The following is an 18,118-nucleotide window of genomic DNA, read 5'->3' on the forward strand; positions in this document are numbered from 1 at the left end:
AAAAAAAAAAAAAAAAGTTGTTAGACTTGTAACTGAGACAGAACAGAATTGAGAGCCTATTCTCCCTGTTCTCCAGAATTGCTGGCCTCCTGACAAATAGAGCTTGTTTGGATCTAACCCCATCTCTGCGTATTGGCTGATGGTGACAGGAGGTGGGACCCTCTTTGCCCAGTAACAGAAGGACACGTTGGACCTCTCCTTTAATTCTTCAACTTCCTTCCCAGATTTGTTGCTAATTGTTGCTCCCCACTGCCTTGATCTGGGTCTCTGAGCCTCTTCGCTCTCCAGAAGCACAAGTGTCCCCGGCATGGATGGGCCCTCTACCAGGGCCTGACGTTTGTCCTGGAGCCAGGGTCCTGTAGATAGAAGTGAAGACCACCACGAGAAGAGCAAGCAGAGGCTATTTACTGAAAGTTTTCTGGAGCAGGAGAGCCAGGGGCAGGAGAAGGCTCGGATTGGAGGCTCAGATTGAAGGCTTGGATTAGGGGCTGTGGATTGGTGTGAGGAAGGGGGAGGCAGCTAAGCCACAGCGGGAATCCTGGGGGACTGGTGTTCTCATATTTAGCTTTCTCTGGTCAGCCCTGGATTGGAGGTGGGGGCAAAAATGAGGGATCTGGCAGGTGCGGGCCACGTTCTGACTCTGCAGAGAGCACTTTGGAGGCCATGGCATGGCTTCCCAGGGAGCCTACTGTGAGGTTGCAGGTCAGAGTCCGCTCTCCTCTCTTATGTGGTCTGGCCAGTGTCCATTTGTGCATTCAGTCTCCCAGTTCTCTAACATGGCTGCCCACTGAACAACGTGGATGTAAGAGTTGTGTCTGCCCAGGGATGAGGCCTCGCCCCAGCCACAGATTCTGATTTATCACCTGGGGTGCATGCGGTTCTTCCATGTCCCCCAGGAGATTCTAATGCCAAGGATGAACACTACTGTCAGAGCAAACATATGGGAAAGGCCCAATAGTAGATCTCTTAGGCTTTGGGGGCCCTGTTGTCTCTCCTGCAAGTGCTGGACTCTGGCATGGTGGCATGAGAGCAGCCAAAGACAGTGCTTAGAGGACAAGTGCCACGGTGTTCCAACAAAACGTGCTTTATCCAGAGGGCCACAGGCAATTGGTTGACTCCTGTCCCCCACCACACTTCCCGAATTGCCTAATCAGTTCTTTGGGGTATTTGTTTATGACATGGGTTCCTGGGCTAACTCCAGACCTAGTTCATCTAGAGCTATGCAGAGGCGTCCTTCAGGCTGGATGTGAGATGCACATCTCATCTACCCTAAGAGAGATGAGATTCTTGCAGGGAAGGACTGCTTTCTCTTGCATGCCCTACACCTGTGCTGGGCACCACAGCTGATGCCCAGTAAAAGGGGCAGGAAGGAAAGAATGGTGGCTCAGTAAGTGGAGAACGAGATGGAGTTAGAAATGCCAGAGGCAAGGGGGCCTCCAGATCACATGTGGTGAGAGAAAGATGGAGTCAGTCGGGCCAGGGCCAGTGTGACACAGCTGGGGGAGGTCCGACATGGCAGAGTCAGCAGGGCCAGCACCAGCGTGACACGGCTGGGGGAGGTCCGACATGACAGAGTCAGCAGGGCCAGCGCCAGTGTGACATGGCTGGGTAGGTCCGAAGTGATTACTTCAAGTTCCCCATTCTTAGTGTTCTGTAAGTTTATCTCCCACCTTAAAGATGTTTGTTCTGGAGTAGTTTAAAAGAATTGAAATAGGAAATTAACTTTTGAATTGGAAATGGTCACTGAGTTATGTTAATTATTATTTAAAATAAGAGTTAATGTGGTTTTTGCTTTTAATCTTTATGTACAAAACTGTGATTTTGGAAATAGAAGAACAGGACAGTCTTGGAGAGGCTACTCTCACTGTTCTCCAGAGTTTCTGGCCTTCCAGCATATAACATTTAGTGGACCTATCCCTGTCTCTGCATATTGGCTGACAGTGACAGGGGGCTGGACCCTCTTACTCAGGTAACATCATGATCAGGAAGAAAGCAGAGAATCAGGGAGCACCTGCCCCTGCAGGGCAGGTCCAACAGCATCTCAATCAATCCCAAGAGAGCTTGGAGCAAAGCCTGCCCACAGAGCAGCAGCACTGCGTGGGGTCCTACGTGGTCATTGGCTCAGGTCTCAGGCTCAGCTGCACAGAGGAGCCCAGGTGACCTGCAGGGGCAGCCATCAGCCCCGGGCCCTCCCCCAGGTCCACCTCCCAGGGAGGTATGCGCTGTGCTTATCCACACTGCCAAGGGAAAAAAGAAGGGAGACCAAAGAGTAAAAGAGGAAGAAAAGAAGGAAGAAGAGGGAGAAGACAGACCAGGGTGGTGAGCAGGGTGGGGCAAGATCTAAGAACATGGTTATTCTAGACGTCTCTCTCACTGTTGGATTTCAAGGGGGTCAGAACCTGAGTCAACTTTAAGTCTTTCCTTCAAGGGTTAAACTCAACTGTCCACTCAGGTCCATGTGTTGTGGAGAAGGGGAGCCGATCATCTATTAGAGTAGAGATTATAGCGAGACATGGTATTTGTACACTGGTTTTTGTTGTTGTTGTTGTTGTTTTGCTGTTTTTGGCTGGGGCTGGGTTTGAACCTGCCTCCTCCAGCATATGGGGCCAGGCCCTACTCCTTTGAGCCACAGGTGCCGCCCTATTTGTACACTGTTGGACACATTTCCCAGAACCTGTCACCTACCTTCCCGTGTTGGGTAATGATGACATCCTTGCATTTTATGAAGCTCTCTCCACTTGCCAGGTTATTCTAAATCTATCAGAACTTTGAGATAGAAACAGTGCCCTCATGCTTCTCTATTTTCAGGTGAGCAGATTTAATCAGAAGGTGAAGGGATTTGATAAAGGTCACATAAAGTTTAGTGCCAGACCTGGGACTTGGACCCAGGGTCTCCTTTTGTAAATATGGAGTGTGGTTGTGGGGGCAGCTGCACACTCCAGCCACCTTCAAGCCCTCCTGCCCGGCCTTGGCTCCCCTTCCGGGCTGGATCCCCCACCTCCAACAGGCACTCAGAAAAACGCCAGCAGAGATTTATTTTAAGGGGAGAGGATGGTGATCCCAAATAGTTTTGTGTCTGAGTATCTCAAAAACTGGATTTTTTGGAAAGTAGAAAATGTTGCCTTTCTAGTTTTATTAGGAAAACTGATAAAGGCATGATGAAAAAAAGACGCTCAAGATATATAAGCACTCCAATTTGTACAAATACTCAACACATTGAATCCTACAAAGGCATAAATGTATTCATGATATATGTATATATGACTTAATAAAAAAAGAAATCAAAAAAAGGTATCAGATCAATTAAAAATAGCAAAGAAACTCAAAATATTAACAGCTCCTTAGTGGGGAGTCTTAAACGAAAACAAAATCTCCTGTCTTCCTTGCACTTCACTCTTTCCAAAAAAGGAAATACAGCAGCATCTGCTTTTCTTAGAATAAACGTGTGAAAAAAGTGTTTTGTATATTTTCTTCCATCCTAGGAGGATGCCACCTCCTGGGAGGTGTCTGTCCTTCTGTCCCTACTCAGAGGCAGCTCCCAGCTCTCCCCTTACAGGGCATGGGCACGGCCATTCCTGACTTATCCCGAGACGGACATCAGAACCTCACTGTGGTTGGCTGCGGTCAGCATCTTGGCACGTGGGCCTGTCTGCTGGGGAGCTCGTCACCTGGCGGGCAACTTCCCAGATAGCAAGGACGTAGGGGAGAGAATGAGACCTGGCGGCCAGATGGAAGGCACAGTCTTCCTACAGCCAACATCGCCAGGAACGTCCCGTGGTTTTGGCTCTATTCATTCACTAGAAGTGAGTCTCTAAGTTCAGCAGAGGCAGTGACATGAGGGTGTGAGGATGCGTGTGCTGGGGAATTACAGTTCCAGATGGGATGCTGCCCCCATACACTGAATTCTGAACGGAGAAGAGAAATGAGCTCTGGCCCAGCCCAAAAGAATCCAGGACAGAAACTGACCTAGAGACACATGAGCAAGAAGAAACGCCTGCTGGAAGTCAGCAAGACCTGGGGATTGGCTGTCAGTGCGGAGAAGGTTGGCTAAGGCACTCAGTCAAAGGGAATTCTGCTGACTCCCCCTCTGGGGACTTCCTGTCCCCTCTTCCTGATTTGTTTTTGTCAACAGAGCCTGTGCTGTGTATAGTATATTTATATAGTGTATCCTATAATATATACTACATTTTTCTAATTTCTGGCATGTTTATTGCCTGGCTTCACCTTCCAGAATGTAAGTTCTACGAAAACTGGGTCTCTGTGTTTCGTCCTCTGCTGTAGTCCCCAGTGGTGGGAACAATGTCGACAACATGATATTCCCTTGATAAATGTTCTTTGAATGAATAAATGACTACATGCTGATGCAGGAAACAGGTTTGGAGGATTAGTGATGTCAAAAAGCTTCTATTCTCAGTACAAGGACTGTGTAGGTAGTCAGGACGGGGGAGTCCGGCACTTGGGGGGCCACTCTGGGAAGTTTCGTCCTCATGTCAGTGAGCTTCTCGGTGCATTCCCAGGCTGCAGGCTCTTCGTGTTAAACTTGGGGCAGGTAAGTAGTTTACACCAATGGATCCAGCAGCACAGAGGAAGTCTGCTGTGTCCAGGAGAAGCAACTCAACACTTGGGTGAGACGGTCACAAAAACAAGAAGGAAGACAGATGTACAGAGGGCCTGTCCAGACAAGCTGGTGGGTGCAAGGTCAAGACAAATGTCCTTTGAGTTTCTGGAGTGCCGTGTGCTATGGAGGAAGAATAGTAGCCGAGTACTAGGTGGCTTAAAGCAACAGAAATTTATTATCTCGTAGTTCTGGAGCATAGCAGTTCCAAATCCAGGTGTCGGCGCACCTGGTTCCTTCTGGAGGGCACTAAGGGAAGGCGTCAAAGTCTCTCCTGTGACGGCAGGGGGCTGTGGACAGTACTGGGTACCCCTTGGCTTGTTATTCCATCACTCCACCTCTGTCCTCGCAAGACATTCCCCTGTGGGGCTGTATCTCTATTTTACTTCTTATTAAGACTCAAGTTATATTGAATTAAAATCCATCCTTATGACTCCATCTTAAAACAATGACCTCTGCAAAGATCCTGTTTCCAAGTGAGGTCACATTCACTGGTACTGGGGGTTAGGACTTATCTATCTTTTGGGGACAAAAAATTCAACCCAGATTGAGCTTGAGCAGCCAGCCAGAAAGGGTGCTGTGGAAAGCAGAGAAGGTCACTCAACCACACGCACAGGAGCGAGGGGATGGGATTGGAAAGGATTCTGAAAGAAGAAGACACAAAAGTTGAGTCTTAAAGGATGAGAATGAATTAGCCAGGGCCTGAAGCTGGGCTTGGCAACCAGGACCTGCAAGTGCTGGGCCTGCTTGAGTCTCTGGGCACCCTGGGAAGAATAAAGTCACCATCTGCCGGGGGATGGGGCACCCAGGCGAGGGCCTGCAGAAGGGGGAATGGGACACCGAGGGGAGGGCCCACAGGAGGGGGAATGGGGCACCCAGGCGAGGGCCCGCAGGAGGCTCTCACCAGATGCTGCAAGAGCCTGGAGGGAAGAGGAAGACCTGGCTGGTGACCTGGGCAAGGCTTTCCAAGACAGATGTCTGTGCCAACCTGGGAAAGGACTAGGAGCTACATGCTCAGCAGAGGAAAGAGCAGGAACTATGGTCCAATGCCACAAGAATGTGACCTATAGGTGAACTGCAACATCTAGGTACCAACTGAGCTGAGAAATTAGGAAAGAACTCGGGTAAGAATGGCAGTGGACAGCCTTGAGGGCCAGACTTTGAAGGTTGGACTTTATGGGACAGAAGAAAGTGAGCTACTGATCCCTTTGAAATCATGAGGTGACAGGTGATCAGATTCGATTTGCATTATAAATAGACCAGGCCAGCTGCTCTGTGGAGGCTGAAGCTGAGACAGAGAAGGTGAGGCTCTGGCCCTGAACAGCGGTGGCAGACACGGGGAGGACAGGCTGCACGGACGCTCAGCAGGCTGACGGCCTGTAAGAAAAAGGAGGACTCCGGGATCTGTGAGGGCAGTGAGGGTTTTTGTTGCTGGGCCAAGGAGTTGGTCCACCTGTCACCTAAGTCAATCAACAGAGAAGCAGATGAAAAACCAACAGTTTCACTTTTATTTACAGAAAAGCCAGCAATTCTGGAGAACAGTGCAGGTATCACCTCAAAGCACTGTTCTGCTCTCCTGTTTCTCTTTGTTATTTTTATTCCCTCCAGTAAAAGCAGCACCGGCAATGTTATTAACCAGCATAGTATACATCAAACAGATCCCCCCTTGTAGGTTACAAAGTCAAAATATCTCTTGCTTTCAAGGTGGCTATATCTTTAAAGTATTTTTAGTTCAGACTAAATTTACAGCCAGTTAACACTTCACTGGGTACACAGAGTGTCCTGGGCCCTTGACTGGTACCGTGGAGTCCAGCCCCCCAGCTCATCTCTGACAGTAGCCTTGGAAATGAATAAACAGTCTCCAGATGTCAGCACGTGGGTGCATCTGGCTTTGCCAGGGCCTGTCCGGTAGTGCCCTGTGTTTAGTTATTTAGGGTAACAGTGGCTGCCATCCCTTTGAGGAGAGGTGCTGGTATCCAACACAGCTGGTGGGGGTCCCCATGGCAGCCCCACGGGGAGACTCCCAGCAGGGCCACTGGAGCCTCTTCCTTTCAGGGCTCCAAGTCAGATCAGAAGGGCATCATCTTTGACCAGTGGTGCTCAAGCAGGGATGACGTTTCTCCTTAAAGGGCATTTCGTGCTATCTGGAGACAATCGGGGTTGCCACAACCTGGAGGCGCTGGTGCAATGCTGTCATCCAGGGGGTGGAAGGTGGCTGAATATTCTATGAGGCACGGGGCAGCCCTGGGAGGAAGGCTGATCTACCCCCAAGCGTCAGAGGCGCTGGTGCTGGCACTGGTGTTAGGAAACACCCCTCAGTGGCAGCGCATCAGACCACAGGTGCCGTCAGGGAGAGAAACAGGCTGACCAGGAACCAAAGCATGGAAGCCACAGCATTACACGCAGACCAAGTTCAGAAGCATCAGAATGTGGGGTGGGGAGGGGGCTTCCTTTGAAGGTCTGAGGCACTTTCAAATGGAAATGGCTGTTACTTACAGGAGAGCTACTGAAATGTGCCAGATGATATTGGAGTACAAGCTAAAAGGCTAATATACGTGTGTGTGTGTGTGTGTGTATCAATACACATATAGATGTATGTATATATCTGTTTTCCTCCCTTTGAGAGAGAGATATATATATAATATACACTCATATATATATAATACATGTCATGCTATATAATATACCAACGATACACATGTTAGTATATTATAACCAAACTTTAGTTTTCTTGGAAACCAACTTGTTTTGTTCCTGTTCACTTCTGAGAAAGGAAATTCACCACGCTCTGAAGCAGCTTCTCCAAACCCAGGCCCTGGTCTGCCCATCAGGTCAATCTTCAGAAAAGGCGGAGAGGGGAGTCCAGGAGCCGAGAATCCAGCATGTCTGCAAAGTCACCAGGGTTTAATTAGCAGAGAATGTAACATGGGCATGAGGCTGGCCAGGCTTTAGGGATGTGCTGAAATCGATCTGGTGTCTGTGCAGAGACCATCACCCGCCCACAGATGGTTAGAAAACTCCAATTAGACAAGAAAGCCAAATCGCTCTGTGGACAAACTTTAGTTAACATTCCAGGCAGGGCTTCTAACTAGCTCACTCGAAACAGCACAAACAAACAACCACCTGAGAGTGGGGACTGTCTTACGTGAAAAGCAAGCTTCATCAAAGGCCAGAAAGCAGAGCGTTGGGCTGACCTGCCCTCCCGATCCCCCTGCATGCCGAGGAGGGAACTTGCTGTAAGTTACAAGGAGAATACGGTATGACTGGTCTGCAAACTTGTGCTGAAAGACCCAGATTCATTGTGTCCTTCAAAGCATTGCCCTTAGGACGCTCAGCTCTGACTCCAGTGAAGCGGCCTGGCAGGAGTGGCCTTGAAGCCCTTTGGCAGCCAAACGCCCTCACTCTGCCCTCCTCTCCATCCTTCCTCCTCTAAGGAGCTTTGCTGAGTGACTCCAGGGCCTCCTCTCCTCTCCTTCCTCCAAAATCGTATAGAATATAGAGTCTGCCATTCAGAACTTATTTTCAAGGAGACAATGAATTAGTATATTAGTCCCTGATGCTATTATAAGCCCCAGGATTTAGTAGCGACAAGAGCAGGTTCTTTACTGGCTACCCCGCCGCTGCCAGCCAACACCTATCAGGGATTTAGGAACGGCCTGAACCTGTTCTAATCGCTTGTACTAGCTCCAGCTCTCACCTCAAACACCCTCTGGAGCAGGCAGAGGACAGTTACATAACTTGTTCAAAGTCACCATCTAGTAAGAGACAGGATTTAAACATGAGCCAAGTGACTTAGGAGCCCCTGTTTGTAGCCCCTCCACGTATCCAGGGTGCCACCTGGCACAGTCCCGCATGACTGGACAGCTGGGACTTGCTCCTTCATGCCTCTGAGGCACAGGTTTGTACCAGGCATGAACTGGTCTGTGGTCCCGGCTGCTCTCAGGATGAGCACCTCTGCTCACACCTGAGCAGGGAGTTACACTGAGGCCGGTTAGGCAGCAATGTCTGATGAGTAAGTGATCACTTAAAAGGCTCTGCCCAAACCAAGGAAGCCCAAACTCCAACCTGTGAGTATGACAATTGCAGTTCAGCAGCAGTGTCCACTTCCCTAGTCACCAGGTCCCTCTGGGCCCCCAGGGTGCCTTAAAGGTCCTGTTCTAGAGGGCATGGATGGAACTTGGACAGTAAGCCAGGCTGTCCTTTCAGGAGGTCACTGCTGGAGAAAGAGGGGCTACAGCAGAGAAGACAGGGGTGGGGGGTGGGCAGGGACAGAGTCCAAGGCCATGAAGCCCACTCTCCCCACTTTGTATGAAGCTCTATGGAATCTGAAAAGTCTAAATTCAAACTGAGCCTGGTAGGTGGTGATGACTGCGTATTTGTCAACGTAGAAGAACAGAACATATCTTACTAACAACTTGCCCCCTTGACTGTGCCTTGTAAATCGTCAGACACATGAGCCTCCATTCATAACCATGTTCCAGGTCATGTACATGTCAGAGGCTGGCCTGGGCTGGAGGGAGAGCTGTGAGGAAAGCACAGCCATCTGGCAGAGAGTGGCCAGGAAAGTGGCCTTCTTAGACACGCGGTTAGGGAGGGTCTCCCCGAGCAGAGACTTGGCAGGAGAGAGGGAGTCACAGCGACTGCAGAAGACAGACACATGGGAGCAAGTGCCAGGACTCTGGGAACAGGGCATGCTTGGCAGGGCACTGGGCGGGTCTCAGAGCACTGCCGGGAGTGGGGGAGAAAGGCGGGGGGCAGAAGACATGAGAAGCGCGTCCGGCCCGGCAGGTGCAGGGCGCGAGGAGGCAGGCTCTGCACTACTCTGAGGAGAGTGAGAGGCCACTGGGGTGTTTGTTTGTCATTTAGCTTTCTAGTCATAAGTCAGTGAAGGGAGGGGAGCAGAGTAAAAACCTAACCCGACACGAGGATCACAAAGGCCTTTTGAAACTGTGGCTCCCGTAGGCCGGGTTTTGGCGGTTGGAACAGAACGGATTCCAGCTCACATTGTGACTTTCCTACCACACTTCACATTTGGTAAATTAGGGCCAAGGTAGGTGGGGCTGGACGTCTGGGGGACGAGGACGCTCACACGTCAGGGTGGGGCTTTATGTAGACTTCAGAACCCTTGGGTTTGACTGCTGTCCTTGCCAGTAAGCGGGTGCGTGAACCTGGGCAGTCCTTAGAAGAGGACTTGACTAGTGAACATGGTCTCTGAGTCTCAGACTGTTTCTCTCGTGAACTATTTCAGGTGTGCAGGAAAGAAGAGAAGATGATGTTTGTAAACAGATGTGATCTCACAATCCAGTTCTATTAAGTTTTAACATCTGGCTACACTTTCTACAGAGGTTTCCGTTTTTAGGAAACGGATCAGATGTAGTTGAAGCCTTCTCTGTGACAGGAGGAACCACAGATAGCCATTGACCACTTGTGAGGGGCCCTCCAACAATCCTCCGAGACTGGCGGTGGCAGCGGTAGTATCCTCATTTCATGGAGGGAGAAAACGAGGTACACAGAAATGAGACAGTTGCCAAGGTCCTACTTGTTGGTGGGGAAGTTGAAACATGTAACAGATTTTGACCTCTTCAGAACTATGCTCCACTGACTTTAAATATATAGACTTTTACAGCTTTCCAAACGTTATAAAATTGGCATCAAACTATACTTTTCTTTTTGCAAATTTTTCTTTCTGCTTTGTGAGACTCATCCAGGTTACCTCTTGGCATCATTCATTCACCGTTTTAAGACATTGTTTAGTATTTAGTATTAAACATTTGCAAGTGCTTCTTCTGGGTGTGTTTCTTAACTGTGGGTGCTCGTCAAGGGAGAATTTGGAATTTTACGTGTGTGCAGGCTTGACATTCTGATGTCATTAATCTCATTTTTTAATGTGGCTTCTTTTTATTTGATTTCTAGCTTTCCAGGCAGTCCTAATGTGCATGCAGGTTTATAACCACTACCTTAAGCCACGTACCTTGGAATTACGGGATCTTCAAATATCATGCAAATGACCGAATTGCTTTTTAGTCCTGTTCATATCCCCATCGGGGCTGTACTAAGGTCTGAGGTCACTGCCTCTTTGCCGCTGCCTCATGCGGCCGTGCAGGTTCATCTTGCCATTCTCTTTGTCTGGGACTGCTAGAAAGTCACCATTTTTTATTAATATTTTCAAAGAATAATCTTTGGGCTTCGATTTTCTGTTATTATTTTATTTTCTCTTCTATGCTTCCTTTTAATTTGTTTTTCTTATTTTATTTTTTTGAGAAGAGTTAGATGAGAGACTTTTTATCTTTTCTCTGTTCTAACCTATGTATTTGAGGCCACACGTTTCTCCCCAGGCACTACGTTAGTTGCCTTGCAAAAGTTGTGCTATGCCAAGCCTGTATCTTTCATGTTCGGTTCAAAAGGTTTCTTTTAAAAATAGGTTACTTATTGCCGCTCAGTTCACAATTGTCAAGATGTGGAAGCAACCCAAGTGGCCATCAACCCATGAGTACATTAACGAACGTGGTGTGTGTGTGTGTATATATATCTTGGAGTATTAGCCATGGAAAAGATAGAGACTTTGTATCTTTTGTATTTACCTGGATGGAGTTGAACACATTGTTCTTAGTAAAGTATCACAAGAATGGAAAAATAAGTATCCAATGTGCTCAATACTAACATGAAACCAATATATAAACAACTACATTCCCTCATGAAAGAAAACCACAAGTAGATTCTAGTGAGGGGGAGGGCGAGCCAGGGGGAGGGTGACTGGCAAGTTCTCTCCTAAAGCGCCGACGGGAGGGTGTTCTGCACGTCCCCCGCATGAAGGGCTCCACTACAACTTTATCTTTCTCTTAGAAACAGAAAACAACGTAACCTAGACGTTTGTACCCTCCTATTAACTGAAATAAAAAAATAAAAATAGGTTATTTAAAAGAATACTGCTTAATTGATTTTTAAATTATCTTTCTAATAAGTTTATATTTTCCTTTTACTGTGATCTGAGGCTATCATCTGAATAATTATAGGCCTTTGTGAAGGCTTCCTTTGCCATCTGCTACATATTAGATGGTCAATTTTAGGAAGCGTTCATACACACTTGATCAATAATATGAAATTTGTTGTTTGGTTTTGGCTTTCTTTGTCTCCGTGAATTTTTCCCCCACTTGATCCATCAGCTACTGTGAGAAGTGTGATTAAAATTTCCAATAACACTGTGAGTTTCTTGATTCTTCTGGTTTCTGTCAGTGTTTGATGCACATATCTTGAAGGTCTGTGCAGATTCAGAGTTGTTATTTCTGACAGTTTGAATCCTGTTTTTATTAAGGGAATGTTCCTTTTCTTCAGTGATGTCTTTGTGTTAAAGTCTCCCGTAACTGATGTTAGCATGCACAGGTAACCAGTTTTCTTTTTGTTAGTATTGGCCATGCCCGGCACATCCTTGTGCTTTGTGTGTTTCTGTGTCCTTGACATGAATGTACGACCCTTGTAAGCAAAAATATTGCAGATTGCTTTTCTACTTCTGATGATGATTTAAGGGTTTTAATCGAAATATTTGCTCCATCTACCACTAAAATGAGGTTCAATCACCTTTCTTGCTCTGTGCTTTCTGTTTGATCCATCTGTTTGTTATTTGTTTCTGTATCACTCATTTTATGACCTGCTTTTGGATTAAGGAAATAAATTATGGTTCTCTTTTTCCCTCTATTAAATGGTTAGTTCAACATCTGTTACTATTCTTTCAGTGGTTACCAGTGACTACAACGTGAATCCTTGATCAATTGTAGTCTAAAAGGACAGAAAAACATGAAGGCAATAACCGGAACTTCAATGTTCCAAGATCTGAGCATTATGAGAGAAGCAGTGAAAGGAATGGTTTGCATTAGATTTGCAGTAAGTCAAGGATGCTCGGGGAGACCAGTAAGACACTGAAAGGAACCACTACAGCCCTGTAAGGTCCACATCTAGCAACAGTAATGTTCATTAGAGACGAGAGCAAAACAAAATCACCTTGGAGAAAAATTGAGAGATGGTCTATGATCAGCAACCTGCAGTGAAGGCCAAAAGGTGCTCTTCAGGCAGAAGAAAATCATCCCCCATGAAGGAACATGCGGAGATGCAGGACCCAGTGAGGAACCACAGCTTAATATACACGCAGAACTGAAATTCATAAAAGTAGTAATGAAAACATGGGAAGAGCACAGAATTCGAGGACTGTCAATTTCTGGGTTCATGTGGAAGTGGAATATGAATAATTCAGCATTTCAGCTCTTTGTATCAGAGAGCTTCAGAATCCAGTAAATGTCTTGAGCTGGGCTTGGCCAACCTTTTCTGTACAAAGGGTCAGATAGTAAATCTTCCAGGCTTTACAGGCCATATGGTCTCTGCTTAGCTCTGCCGTGCGGAGGAGCCACAGACAGTCTGTAGATGAGTCACGTGGCTGTATTCCACTCTGCCGTGTTTGGTAGATTTCATTTGATACATGGTCTTCATATGAGAGGGCGTCTATTTCTGGAACTCTTAACTATGACTTTGGGCTATTTGTTTATATTGTAGTTACTGTGGTTTTAAGATTAATCTTTATATTTGTTAGATAGAATCCTCCAACTTGTTCCTCAAAACTGTCTAAGCTATTCTTAACTATTTTGCTCTACAGTGTGTATTTTAAACACAATTTGCCAAGTTCCTAAAAAGCCGGGCAGGACTTTTCAGGGGTAATAGAAGTCTCAATTGGGGTGGCGGTTACACTAATGTAGATGTTTGTCAAAACACATCAAACCGTATACTTGGAATCAGATGCCTTTTGTTTAAGTAAGTTATATCTCAATAAAATGGATTTAAGAAGAAAAAGCAACCAACCAACTCATTCTGTCAGGATTTTTACTGGGATGGCAGTGAATGAATGTTTGCTGTATGGGGGGCATTGACACACGTCCAGTGGGGTCCCCTGAACTAAGATACAGGGAGCCAGTACTACATTGGTCGGTTCTTTGGCCTGACCTGATGGTAAATCACAGCATCCTTGACCAGAGGTATGTGTGTGTGTATTCATATATTAATCTTTTGTGCTTCTGATTCATGTTTTATACTTTAGTTTTTCTCATACTTTTTGTGATTACCTTTTATCCACTTGGCTAGATTTATTCTTAGTTAACCTAAGTTTTGTTGCTATTAAGGGTTGAAACCTTCTTGAAATTTAAATGTCTAATTGCTTGTTCTTGGTGTTTAGAAACGCTTTTGATTACTAAGTGGATTTCTCCGTGAAGTATCTATTCTTCAGCGACATTTCCTGCAGTGGTAAAATATGTGAGTTGGATTGTTTGAACTATGAGGTCCCTTTCTATTTTTTTCTTTTCTTTGGGCCTGCTAAAACCTTCCAGAATGTCAAGGACACTTTTAAAATTACATCATCAAAAGACCTTTCTATTTGTGTTTAAAGCATGCCCAGTCCCAGTCTGGGTCACATTAGGGCAATTTCCTTTGCAATTTATTCCTACTGTCTGAGAAGGCGTCATCTGCAGAGATTCTGCTTTAAAAAGGAAAACAAGAAACACTCCATTTTCCTCTCAGAAAATGAAAAATGTACTGATGTAAAATATTGGTAAGAAATAGAAATGTGTAACTGGAAAAGCAAAATCCTCCTGAAACACCGCCTCGTGGAGGTAACCACTCCACTCAACCCAGCGCCCCCTTCTCCCCGCATTGATACATATATATGTATCTGTATTGTTTCAGATTAATATGAGGGTACAAACAATTAGGTTACGTTGTTTGTGTTTGTCAAGCAAAGTCCAAGTTGTCGCTGAGCCCTTCAGCCTGGGGGTGGGCTAGACGCCCCTTCATTGTACCTGTTAGGTGGGAGCTTACTGAGACCCCTCCCTCCCCTATCCTCCTCCCCCTCCTTGAATTTAATTGTGTTTTTCTTTGGGGTGGGCATGTGGTTATTTTCTATTGGTTTCATATTAGTGTTGAGTACATTGTATACTTCCTTTTCCATTCTTGTGACACTTTACTAAGTAGAATGTTCTCCAACTCCCTTCAGGTAAATATGAAAGATGCAAAGTCTCCGTCTTGTTAGGGCTCCGTGGTGCCCCCTGGTGTACACAGACCATAGTTTATTCATCCCGTCATGGGCTGATGGTCACTTGGGTTGCTTTCCCATCTTGGCAACTGTAAGTTGAGCAGCAATAAATGTTCTATGGCAAATGTCTTTGTAGATACCTAGTGATGGGATTGTGGGATCAAAGGGAAGGTCTGCTTTTAGCTCTTGGAGGAGTCTCCGTACTTCTTTCCGAAGAGGCTGGACTGCTTTGCAGTCCCGCCAGCAGTGTAACAGTGCCCCCCTCCCCACGTCCACACCAGCATCTGCAGTTTGGGGACTTCTGATGTGGGCGATCCTCACTGGGGTTAGGTGATACACCCAGTAAGCATTTGTTGGTTCTTTGTCGCGAGAGGCCTATTTCTGCTTTATCCCACAACACAGTGCATCACTTTACCCTGGCTTGAAACCTCCAGTTCTTCCTGCCAGTTTGGGATGAGGGGAGACATCCTCCTGATGCCGGCACCCAGCCCTCCAGACTCCCTGGCCGCCTCCAGGTCCTTGAAGCCAGCACAGCCCGTCTCTACGTAGAGCTTCTGTGTAGCTTCTCCCCCTTAGAGATCCTCTTCCTCCCATCCTTCCCGTCTTCAACTCATCCCAACCTTCAAATCTCACCCGAAGTGTCGATCCCCCAGCTTGAGGTCTGGTGTTTATCTTCCTGAGCTGATGTCCCCTTCAATTTCTGAACACTGCTGGGTCCTGTTGCTCTCCCAACCCCATCCATTGTCAGCCTCGGCCCTGATGCCTTGGGAATGGCGCTGCCTTCTAGAATCCTCATGGCTTTGGCCTTTTCTGGACCAGGATGTCGGTCTCAAATCACTTGCCTGTCACCAGATGCCCTGGTAACTGACCATCTTGGGAGATGCACTATGGTCATGAAACCAGCAGTCCAATCAAGATACAGAAAATATTTATCACACGAGAAATTTCCCTTACCCTGCCATGTAGTTAATGCCCATCTCAACAGTGTTTGGGTCTGTACCATCCTAGACATACTTTGGAACGGAATACTTTGCCATGTACACTCCTCTCGTGCATCTGGCTTTTTGTGTGAGCATATTATCTGTGGTTTAACCACATTGTTGTGTATATCAGAAGCTGGTAACGTTTTGCTGTAGCTTTCCATTGTAGGAATATATCACGTTGTGTTTATGTACACTCTTTGATGAACTCTCTGCTTGTTTCCAATTGTTGGCTATAATGAATTAAGCTGCTATAATTACTCTTAAACAAATAATTTTTTGAACATAATTTTTTCATTTCTTTTGGTTAAATATCTAAGGTTAGAACTTATGAGTCATATTGTAGGCGTATGTGTAACTCTACGAGAAACTAGTATTTTTCCAAAGAGTTTGAACCATTTGTATTCTAATGGTTCAACCAGCAATACACACACACACACACACACACACACATGTGTGTGTGTGTGTATGTGTATATATATACATATATTTACCCATATTTGTTGATTTCAGTTATTGATTTTAACCACCCTATGAGTAGGAAAACATGTCACATTGTGATTTAAATTTATATTTTCCTAACACTCTGGGAGGCTGAGGTGGGTGGATTGCTTGAGCACAAGAGTTTGAGACCAGCCTGAGTATGAGTGAGACCCCATCTCTACTAGAAATAGAAAAACTAGCTGGGCGTTGCGGCAGGCGCTTGTAGTCCCAGCTACTTGGGAGGCTGAGGCAGGAGGATTGCTTGAGCCCAAGAGTTTGAGGTTGCTGTGAGCTCTGACACTTTTCTCAGGGTGATGGACACTCGGTCTCAAAAATAATAAACAAATAAATGTACATTTTCACAATAACTAACGCTGTCACACCTTCCAGGTGCCTATTTGTCATTTTTTACTCTCCTTTTTTGAGGTGTCTGTCCAAGTCCTTTACCCACTTTTAAATGGGGTTCTTGGTACTATTATTGATTTGAAGGAATTCTTTATGTAACTTGGATGCAAGTCCTCTGTGAGACACACGCCTTTGGAGCACAATTTCTAATCTGTGATTGATTTCTTTCATTCTATTGTCACTGTATTTGATGAGGTAGAACTTTTAATGAAATCCAGTTTAATTTCCCCCTTTTTAGTTCTTATATCCTTATATCAAATTATATCCTTATATCAAATTTTTTTCTTATCTCAAGGTTGTAACATTCCTCCTGTGTCTTCTTTTAGAAGATTTATAATTTTAGCTTGTGGTTAGCCCTCCGATCCATCTTGAAATAATTTACCTGGCTAACATGAGGAAAGGGGTTGATATTTATGTTTTTCTTATATTATTCAGTTCTTTCTGCCTCATTTGTTGAAAAGTTATTCCTTTGTCCCCTGGAAGATTAAATAACACATCATATATAATTTGGTCTACTCCATTGTTCCGTGCAGCTATTTGTCTATTATTCCGATGCCCACTCTTTTGAGTGCTGTAGCTTTATATAGGCGGATATAAAATTCATGTGCACTTTACTATGTTAAATTATTTTAATCATTATTATTTCTATTATTATGTTTCAACATTAGGTAGTATGGGCACTCTGGCCTTTTCTTGTTCAGTTTTTTCTATTGGATATTTTAAATTTTTTGTTTTCCCATATAATTTTAGAAATAGCTTAGCTTGACTTGGGGCTTATGCTCAGTGGTGAGGGTGCTGGTCACATACACTGGGGCTGGTGGGTTTGAACCCGACCTGGGCCTGCTAAACAATAATGACTGCAACAAAAAACAGCTGGGCATTGTGGTGGGCTCCTGTAGTCCCAGCTACTTGGGAGGCTGAGGGAAGAGAATAGCTTGAGCCCAAGAGTTTGAGGTTCGGGTGAAGTGTGATGCCATGGCACTCTACCAAGGGTGACATAGTGAGATTCTGTGAAAGAAAGAAAGAAAGAAAGAAAGAAAGAAAGAAAGAAAGAAAGAAAGAAAGAAAGAAAGGAAGAAAGAAAGAAGGAAACTTAGCTTACTTTAAGAATAAACTTAAAATTAGTAGTAAGCACTAAATATTACTAACAAGCATTCACTGGAAATGTTACTGTGTGCTAGGAACTATACGAAGCACTTCAGGGACGTTATCACATTTAACCTTCAGTGTAATCCTTCCAAATAGGTACTATAGTTAATACTATTTTATAGATGAGAGAATTGAAAGTAAAATGACTTTCAAGTTTTAAACCCGGTTCTGTCCTTCCTTGTATCTGATGGTCCTTCCTCTTATGCAAGGATGCTTCTAAAACTCTCTACCTTTTCCATTATTTTTACAAGGACTTGATTTTTATTACTCTCAAGTAAGTGGAGTATCACAGCCTTCAGGGACAAGTGGATGGTTTGAGTCAATCGACTTAAACACCTCCAGGATTTTGAGATAGGTGACAATAAACAAACAGGCGCTAGTGGTTGTAATTAGCACACTCAGTGCCCAAGAACAGTCAGT

Source organism: Otolemur garnettii, unplaced genomic scaffold (assembly GCF_000181295.1).
Source record: "Otolemur garnettii isolate 467f Iridium unplaced genomic scaffold, OtoGar3 scaffold00062, whole genome shotgun sequence".
NCBI classification, from domain to species: Eukaryota; Metazoa; Chordata; class Mammalia; order Primates; family Galagidae; genus Otolemur; species Otolemur garnettii.